This window comes from Eutrema salsugineum, unplaced genomic scaffold, assembly GCF_000478725.1.
Source record: "Eutrema salsugineum unplaced genomic scaffold, Eutsalg1_0 scaffold_10, whole genome shotgun sequence".
Taxonomy (NCBI): Eukaryota; Viridiplantae; Streptophyta; class Magnoliopsida; order Brassicales; family Brassicaceae; genus Eutrema; species Eutrema salsugineum.
Genome location: NW_006256908.1, coordinates 2,431,937 through 2,441,940, shown reverse-complemented (window position 1 = coordinate 2,441,940; position 10,004 = coordinate 2,431,937). Strand labels below are relative to the sequence as shown.

The window sequence follows — 10,004 nt, the reverse complement described above, 5'->3', positions numbered from 1 at the left end:
TGCCTAAATTTCCTTGTGTGTTAGAACATGAACCCTAAAGATGAACCTTGAACCCAACGCTTTTTCCGTACTGTTTTTTAACCGATTTTTATTTAAAGCTCTTTTTAATTCTCTGAATAATTAGATTTAGTGACAAACCAAAACCCTTTTTTTTATTAGATTAGGTTTACGATTGTTTTTAGCATCAGTTAGGAATCCTCAACACACAGATCTCTGTGGATTCGATCCCTAAGTACTACTGCGTTTGCTGTGCACTTACAGCTTGTCTAGGGTAAAACTTGTGTTGCCCATTGCACTCACATCAAGTTTTTGGCGCCGTTGCCGGGGATCTGTCGCTGTTGACTTGACTTCTTAATCTAATTTCTATCCTAAACCTCAAGATTTTCGAGTTCTGTTGGAGATTTTCTAACTCCTCTTTTTATCTTTGCTTTCTTTGCTCACAGGTGCATGAAAACTAGGAGAGATCCTGACGAAATCGTATTGCCCTTAGACGAGATTGACAAACACGAAAGAGCACTTAGAAAACTCAGACGAAGAACGCTCAAGATGGCCAATCCTAATGCCCATCGGGAAGATCTTTAAAAACCGTGATCAGGAGGATCACATTGGAGATGATGACCATGATTCAGTTCATGGTGATGACCTAGATGCTGCTCATGAAGAAGATGGACAGCCACAACTCGATGAAGAGGGAAACCGAGTCCCTCTAAATCCTGCTCAAGCCGCTGATAATCAAAGGAGACAAGACCAGGCCGATGCTGAAGGAATAAGGAATGATGAAAACATTGTTCCACCCGTTGTTAGAGAAGCCAATCGACCAATACAGCTTGCCAATCCTGCGAGAAGACAGCCTCGGATAGACTCATTGCCGATTTTGATGCACCTCACCAACACTTTCAAAATCGATCAGCTATTAAAATTCCTGTTCCAAGAGAAAATCATGAGATAAAACATCATATAGTCTCTTTGGTGAAGCAGAACCAGTTCCATGGAATCTCTACTGAGCACCCAATAGATCACATTGATCTTTTTGAAGAAATCTCTGGAATGGTGAGAACAACTCCAGAAACTATGGACTATGTGAAGTGTAAGCTTTTTCCTTTCTCTCTAAGTGATAAAGCTTTCAGATGGTTGAAATCTATGCCATCTGGTTGTATTACTTCATGGAAAAAATGCAAGTCAGCTTTCCTGAACCACTTCTACACCAAGTCAAGATCAAACCAGCTGAGAAAAAAGATACAAAGTTTCCAACAAGGCCCAATAGAATCATTCTATGAAGCCTGAGAGTGATTCAAGGAGTATGAGAGAGATTGCCCTCATCATGGTTTCTCTGGAGGAAACCTGCTAAGCACCTTCTATAGAGGACTTCAGCAGAAGTATCAATTTTCTCTTGACACTGCTAGCAATGGAGATTTCAGTTCAAAAACCATACCACAAGGGAGAGCACTCATCGAAAATCTGGCTGTAGCTAACAGCAACAACAACCCTGAGTATGACAGATCAAAGAAGACTATTACTAGTCATGAACAAGGGAGATTGCTGAGCTAAAAAGCATGGTAAGTCAACTTCTTAAGTCTCAAAACAAGAATATACACGCTTTTGATACTTCTGTAAGAAATGAGGAAGATGGAAGATATGAAGAAGATGACATGTACCAAGAGGAAGAAATCAATTTTGTGGGAGCCCAGGCATATCATAATCGATATAGTCCAGCTTTCAACAACAACTTCAGGAACTCTGGTGCCAACTTCAACAATATCTCATACAGAAATCAAGGAGCCGAAAATCAGCCCTATCCGCAGCAGCAAAGGAGTTTTCAAAACAAGTTTCAAGGTGGAAACTATGGAGGAGGAAACTTCCAACAAAGACCAGCATTCAATCCTCAACAAGCACATACCAGCTCATTAGAAGTAACCTTTTCCCAGCTAAGTAACCAAGTAAAATCGCTTGAACAAACTATGATGTAGACTACTCAAGGCAGTGAGAAGTCATTCAGGGAAATGGGGGTGAAGATCGATTGTATTTACAATGACTTGAATGGGAAGTTCGAATCTCTAGCGACCCATGTCAAGAAGTTGGAACATCAGCTAGGTCAAACTGCAGATTCAATGAAGAGACAACCAGGAGTTTTACCAGGAAGAGTAGAAGATAACCTAAAGAAGTTCTGCAATGCTATGACAACAGTTTTGGAGGAAGAACCTGTCGCAGACTCTAAGGAAAGATTGACACCTGAACCTCTCATAAAGGACTCTGAAACCGAGCATGAGAGAAGCTGAGTCATTCCGGTTAAGGTACCCAAACACTTGCCTGACCAAAGACTCAAAAAGTCTAAGGATCCAGGGCGTTTCTCATTCACCTGTTCAATCTTTGGAATTGAATTTTCAGATTGTTTATGTGATTCTGGTGCTAATGTGAATGTCATGTCAAAGTCTGTTGCTGAGAAACTTGGTATAGGTACATTTGTCCCATCTTCAGTAAGGATAATCTTTGGTGATTCATCTCAAAAGAGAACAGAAGGAATGATCCAGGACTTGCCACTGATCATTGTAAACAAAACAATCCCAGCCGATTTTCAAGTTTTGGAGATGGACAAGGACAAAGACAGACCTTTATTATTTGGTCCCCCATTCTTAGCCACTATAGGTGCTGTTATTGACCATGCAAATTGCTGTTTAGTTTTCTTAAATGTGACAGGAAAAAGTTCTATAAGACCACACCAGATCCAACTCCAAATCAAAAAGACAAGGACAAGGAGAAGGTGTTGGAGGAAAAGAAGGAACTAAAAGCACTTGCATCTAGGCAATTTGAGAATATCAAGATAGTGGTACCACCAGATATCAGCAAGGAAAAGAAGAAAAATCTTGAAGGAATTGTTGAGAAGACAAAACATGTCCTCAAGGATGCAAAAATCTTTAAGAAAAGGAAAGAGATTTTGATTCAAGATGAAGGAAATCCAAAGTTCAGGCTAAGAAGGATCCCAAGGACTCTTAATTCAAGGGATCCTGTCTCCTCTTCTCAATCCTAATCCTGCCAAGAGTCTAGCTAAAAGACTTTAAACAAAAGCGCTTAATGGGAGGTAACCCATTTGATATGATTTTCTTTTCTTTCTATTTCTCTTCTATTTGATTTCTTTTTTTTTTATGTATTTCAGGCTTTCATAAAACCCAGAAAAACCAAAAACATTAAAAAAAAATCAGAAAATACAAAAAAATAGGATGGAAAAGCAGGAAAACGGGAGAAACCGGGAGTTCCCGGAGCACAGTTCACCGCGGCCGCGATCAATCCAGCCGTGGCCAAGCCCTCCTCAGCCGCGGTCCAGGTTCCTCACCCGCGGCCAAAACCATCGCTGCCGCGGCCACGCGCATTCCACCCGCGGCCGACCCCCGTTTTGCTCCCAGGCAAGTTTTCCCTGTTTCCCGTAAACCAGAACTTCAATTCCCCGTTTTATTACGGGATTTAACCGGGAAGTTCCCAAAGCATAATTTCCATCTTAAATACGCCAAGTAAGTCTTCTAAACTTTTAAAAATAAAATTTTTCTTAGGAAAAACACCTTTTTAAAAGAAAAAGAGGATTTAAAAGATCAAAAAGGTATAATCTCTTCATCTTCTCCAACAAGCTTGGAGATCTAGAGAAAAAAACAGATTTCAAACTTGACAAATCCATTCCAAATTTTGAACATATCTCACTCTTTTTCCAAGGAGATTTCAAATCTATCATCACATAACACTTTCATCAAGGTATAAGCTCAAATTTCTCACTTTTTCTTAAGAACTCAGATTTAGGGCTTTCTTAGAATGAGTAGAAATTCACCTTAGGATGATTGGAAACTATCTTTGGACTTAAGACTAGACTACTGGGTAGTTTAATTGCATGATTAAACACTTAGACCATGGAGATTTGAAATTTTTGAAAATCTGAGACTTGAGACTTTGAGCAAATCGAAATTTGGAGATCTGTTTGGTTCAGCTTTGCAAATCTGGATGTTTGGTTCTTGTTGATAAAAAATCAGATTAGATTACATGTGAGTGAGCATAAAACATCATCCTGATTTAGAAATCTCATGTGTTGAACATCAGTATATCGAACTTGACCAGAAATTCTCCGATTTTTTAATGTTTGATACATTTACAGCTTGTTTGTCAGGATAATGTGTTTATGACGCCTCTATAGACACCTTGTTAATAAAAAAATCGATACCAAAGCAGCTTGATTTATCCCTTGTCTCGAGAATCTCGTTTTTGCAGGTCATGGATCTTTCTCAAGTTTGACTGATTCGAACCAAGACGAGCCCTCATGCGAAAAAGCCCCATTCGCAGGAGATATATGATGCATTGAACGAGACACAACTGAGTGAAGACGAACCTCTATCCACCTTCAGTGCTGCGCAAAGAAGAATCTTTTCAGGAGAGATTGAGCGAACCTCCACTCAGCTATCTTTCCCTCGAAGAGTCAAGTCTTCCTCTAGGCCAAAAGTGAAGTTTGTTGGTAAAGCCATTGACCCAGACATCAACTACTTGGCGCAGCTTGAGAAGCTGAAGATCAAACCAACTCCAGGAATTGACTACTCAACTCTTGAGATGCTTGGAATCAGAGAAGATGTGATATGGTATCTTGATAGGCTCGGAATGAGATCATTCATGGAGCAGAACTTTCAGACCTATGAGAACCACACCAATGAGTTCCTTGCATCAGCAACTTTGAGCTACTAGAAGAGAGCTACTCCTAGAGCTCTAGATGGCACACTCTCCTTCTCTATCGGAGGTCATCCTTACTCTCTTACCATCTTAGAGATATGTGATGCTTTGAAGTTGCCCTATTGTGATGAGATTGCATTGGAGAAGGATCCAGATGAGGATCTTTGGAAGCTGATGGGTTATGGAGTTTATGACAAAGGAAGGTTCAAGGCTTCATTACTTTCTCATCCTTCTGTCCGCTATGTGCATAAGCTACTAGCACACACTCTGTTTTCGTGAGCCAACCAAGCGAATGTCCTTAAACCAGAGTTGGTGACACTACAACTACCATTCGCAGATCACCCCAGGTTTCCTTGCTTTGCTTGTATCATTGCAAGGAACCTAGTAAAGGTTAAGCATGAGATGCTTACATCTGATTGTCAGGACTACTCACCAGCTTATGGGAGCATCATCACTTCGTTTATGATAGCAGTAGGAGTTGATTTTTCAGCTGAGACACCTCTTACAGAGGATTGGTTTGATCTTTCTCAGTTCTCTAGAGACAGTACTATCACCAGGGACAAGATGGACCCAATTGAATTTGCTTACAAGTTCTCCACCAGTTCCACCGAGTACAGGGTCCTTCTACCATCAGATTCAATGCCCCGTCTCCGAGATGGTTCAGACCCAGGATGGAAACTATAGACTAGCGACTTCCTACCATCTTTGCCACTCTTACCTCTGACCATGAAGCAATTTCTGGCTGCAAAAGCCAGGAGAGAGGAAGCTGCAAACAGCAGGAGACTTCAGCCTGCATCATCTTCATCCAGAGCCAGTTCTTCTCATATCAGAGCATCCACTAGGAGTGATGCAGACTTTGCAGCTTTGAAGAAGAAGCTTGACCAGCAAGAGAAGATCAACAGGCGCATGAAGAGACTATTGAAGAACCGCCGGTTTGATAATGATTCCTCATCTACAGAGACAGATGACAGCCATGAGACATAGGCGCCTATCCATCACCACATCATACCCACGGTTCTATCACCATTTTTCTTTTCTTTTATTTTAGACTCTTTTGCTTTTATTTCACCATCTTCTCACCAACTTTTTCACACTGGGGACAGTGTGATTTAAGTCTGGGGGAGGATGTCTATCCGTACTAATCTATTTTTCTTTGTTTCTTATCTTTTTCTGCAATTTTTAAATTTTTCTATGCTTATTAAAAGACCTTGAGTATTTTTCAGGAATGTTTGACACAAAACTATGATGAGTAAGACCCATGTGCTTCTAGACTTTACATGCTAGTTTCTTTTGTGGTTAGTACAAGACTAGGCGGTAGCTAGAGTACTTGCACTACAAACTCCCACCAGAGGATTTCTGTTCATGGATATCTTTTCTGCCGGGATAGACTAGCTCATTTCACTCAAACATAATCTTGACATCTAATTTTCTCATCATTGGTTTTAGCAGACATCATGATACACATCTAGGACATCTTTACATCATTATCACCACTCTTTGTTGTCCTAGATGGCCAATTCATCTTTAGCTGGTACCACATCCTTTACCCAGACCTTTATGTTTAAACCTCATGCATTCTCTCTTTAGTTTATATCGACAGATATGTGCAAAAACACCAGAAAGAGAGGAGCAACAAGGTTTTCAGTCACTCAAGAAGAAGACTGAAAGAATTTGGGAAAGTGGAGCATCAAGAATCTATCAAAGCTCAATGGTGCCTCAAAAAAGCTTGAATTTAAAGGTAAATTTCGTGCTTCCTAAGACTCAATCCAAAGGCGGTTTCCCCTTGCAAAAAAAAAATCAAAAAAAAAGAGAAAAAGAATGAAATGAAAGGAAAGGAAACTAAAAGCCTAAAGAGTCTAGAGTAGCCGAAATTCTTTGAAACAAAGGCTGCAAGTATTCAATTGTGAGCATTGTTTTTAAAACCTGGACAAAAATCTAAGTCTGGGGGAGTTATGAGGAGAACCTGAAGAAGGGAGATAGAGAATCTTAAAGCAAGAAGAATGTGACTGGAAACTGTGGATATCAACAGCTCCATCATTTCTTGCTGTTTTGCATAATGTCTTGTCTCTCCAGAAAAGGTAACCCTAAACACTAAAAGCCTCACCTTCTAAACAACTATTTGAATACCTAGCCTTGATTGCCTTGCTAAACTCCTTTTGATGAGAACCACTGGAACCTATAAATGAATGTTAAGAGCTAGTTGACTGGAGGATAAGTTTAAGTGTGTAGACTTTCACATGACGGATCAACGGACTAGTTATGCTTGTGCTTTGGTGAGAATTTTCTAGACTATCCTTGATTTGAGCATAATGACTAACTCTAGTTTAGAAGCATGGTCTCTGAGATTTTGTTTAAGGACAAACAAAGGTCGAAGTCTGGGGGAGTTGATAACACCTGATTTTGACAACTTTTATGGATCACTTTCAATATCTTATGCAGGTGTTTTTACTCAATTTCAAAGGTTTTATAAGTGTTTTCCATGTTTTGATGTTTTAAAAGATTTTTCAGGAAACTTGGGACTTTGGAGTGCATTTTGGAGCAAAAGTACATTTTTGGATAAATTCAGGCCGTCAGAAGTTTGGCAACCAATGAAGACCTTCTAACCGTCTGAACATCCCCAAATTTTTAGACATTATAGAGGAGACAACCAGATTTCCAATACACTTGGAATCAAAGCAATCCAACAGTTAGATCTCAAGATATCATCAATGCACTGAAGGCCGATCAACACAAGCCCAGTCAAGCACAAGTGCCTTCACCCGCAGCCAGCCTTCTTTCCACCACGGCTCAGGAGGTTTCACCCCCGGTGGACCTATGTCCGAACCACAGGAGCCCAACTATGGTCGAAGACACTTCTTGCACCTATTTTACAAGCCCTAGACGCCCAAGACTTGGAGAAACACTATAAATACTCATTTTTAGGTCTTTTGTAAGGGAGCCTCTTTCTTCTCTTTGAGAGAGATTTCATTTGTAGCTTCAGGTTTTATTTTTATGCATTTGTAGAAGCTCTCCATCGCCATTCTGTCTTCAATAGGAGAAGATTTTCTGCAACTTTGTTTCTTTTACTTTTCTTATTCTTAGTTTTAAACTAATGATGATGTCTACCTCAGCCATGTCTGAGTAGTCACCTAGTTGGGTGAAAGGGTACATGTCTAAAGGGACCCCATGTTCGAATGACATCTAGGTTTTTAGGAAAAAGTATTTTGATTTTTAACATGATTCTCCCATTCATCCAAATCTTAAAGCGGTTTTTCTGGATTGATCACCTAGAATCCGATCCTAGGTTTAATCCGAGCCACGAGAGTGTTGTATCTGGGTTGCCTGAATTGGATCTTATGGACGTCCCTGTCGTAGGAGACGAAAGCTACCTATGGAGGATACATAAGCAGAGATGGATTCCGATCTACAAAGCATGATCTTGTTCTGGCATGAGAGCGAGATTAATTGCCATGAACAAGTGATAAGATGATTAGGGTGACAAGAGTTGGCTAATCTTACATGTGTCTATCCTAGTTTCAGAGTCATAGAAAATCCTTGCCTAAATTCATTGTTTTTTAGAACATGAACCCTAAAGATGAACCTTGAACCCAGCGTTTTTTCCTTACTGTTTTTCAACCGATTTTTACTTTAAGCTCTTTTTAATTCTTTGCATAATTAGATTTAGTGACAAACCAAAACCTTTTTTTTGTTAGATTAGGTTTACGATTGTTTTTAGCATCACTTAGGAGTCCTCAACACACAGATCTCTGTGGATTCGATCCCTAAGTACTACTGCGTTTGCTGTGCACTTGCAGCTTGTCTAGGCTAAAACTTGTGTGTCCCACTGCACTCACATCAAACAGCTTGGATTTTCTTTCGTCAGGGAACCTCTCTGAGGTTTAGGTGGGTTTTCTGAGGTAGATCCAAACTTGATCACCGGGTTCGTACACCTTTTTGCTGCGGCCTTTGTTGGCTTGTTTTTGGAACTGCTCCGTCTTTCTCTCAATGTTTTGCTTAGCTTTTTCGTGCATCTGTTTCACCATTTCTGCCTTCTTTTTCCCATCCATACTTAATCGTTCACTCAAAGGCAATGTGGTTAGATCCAAAGGCGTAAGAGGATTAAAGCCATAAACAAGTTGAAAAGGTGAAAACAAGGTAGTAGAATGCACAACATGATTGTAAGCAAATTCTCACTACAAGAAATGTGAGTATTAATAGCATCGGAAGATAGCATTTTTGACAGTTCTGCTATTGTATACGGAGACGGGATTTTTTGATAGCGTTTATTTTTATAAAACGCTATACTTTGTATCGCAGGAAAATAAAAACTATTGGCCGCGTAAATTTGGTAAGGGCGGGCACCTTACAACTGCTGATAAAAAAATAAACGCTATGTTACGTCTAAAATAAATCGACATTATATAAGTCTTTTTTTTTCCGTCAACCCCAAATAACGTATATCCAAATTATTTCTTCATTGTTTCTCAGAAAATCCGTAACTCTCTCTCTCTGTCTTCCTTTCTCTCTCTGTATTCCTTTGGCGAGTCGAATCCATCAAATCGAATCCATCGAATCGAATCCATCCGATCCAATCGAAGCTTCATTGTCGATCGAATGAAAAAAGGTTTGTTCTCACTCGATTCACTCTTATGATTTGGGGGTTCATCGATTTTTATCTTGTTTGGTTGCATGTTGGGTTCTGTCGAAAAGTTAGTTTGATTTCGAGTTGTATATATATTAAGGAGAAGATTTTGATTTTTTGGGTTTTGAATCTTTTATCTTGTTGGAGTTTTTGATTATTTAGTTTGGATTGAGTTTGAGTTTCATTTTGTGTATTCATCCATTTCAGATCTGGTAAAGACAAGAGGAGGATCACAAGTTGCTTCCCGTCGTAGTCGACGTAATCAAGGCTTGGAGGCCACACCTGCAACAACACTGAAGGTGAAGAGAGGAAAAAAGGTTGCTAAGAAAAGCAATGGTGGTAGAAAAAAGAAAGTGCCATGTGAAGAGGTAGAAAATCCTACGCCTATTAGCTTGTCAGCTTCCAATGGGGAAGATGATTATAATGAGGAGTCCGAAGATGAAGTTTCTAAGAAAGAAGTTCATGACAAAGTAGTTTCAGAGGAACAAGAGTCTAATCATCAAGCTCCTGAGTTAGAAGTTTCTGAGAAGGAAGCAGAAGATGGTTTGAATCCTGGACAGGAACATAATGAAAATGAAGAAGAAGCTGTCGATATGGAACAAGATGGAGTTACCAATGGTAACACTCAAGAAAAAGATGCGGACCAACAAAGAGAAGATGTAGTGAAGGAAAAAAAGAGAAGAGGACC

General features: G+C 39.8%; 1 non-coding gene across 1 annotated transcript; it reads right to left on the bottom strand.

The window, feature by feature from the left end:
- Positions 1-1,222: 1,222 nt before the first annotated feature.
- On the bottom strand, positions 1,223-1,328 carry LOC112081727. Its single transcript, XR_002896649.1, has one exon. It is a non-coding gene; the product is annotated as a small nucleolar RNA R71 (small nucleolar RNA).
- Between the last annotated feature and the right edge of the window lie 8,676 nt (positions 1,329-10,004).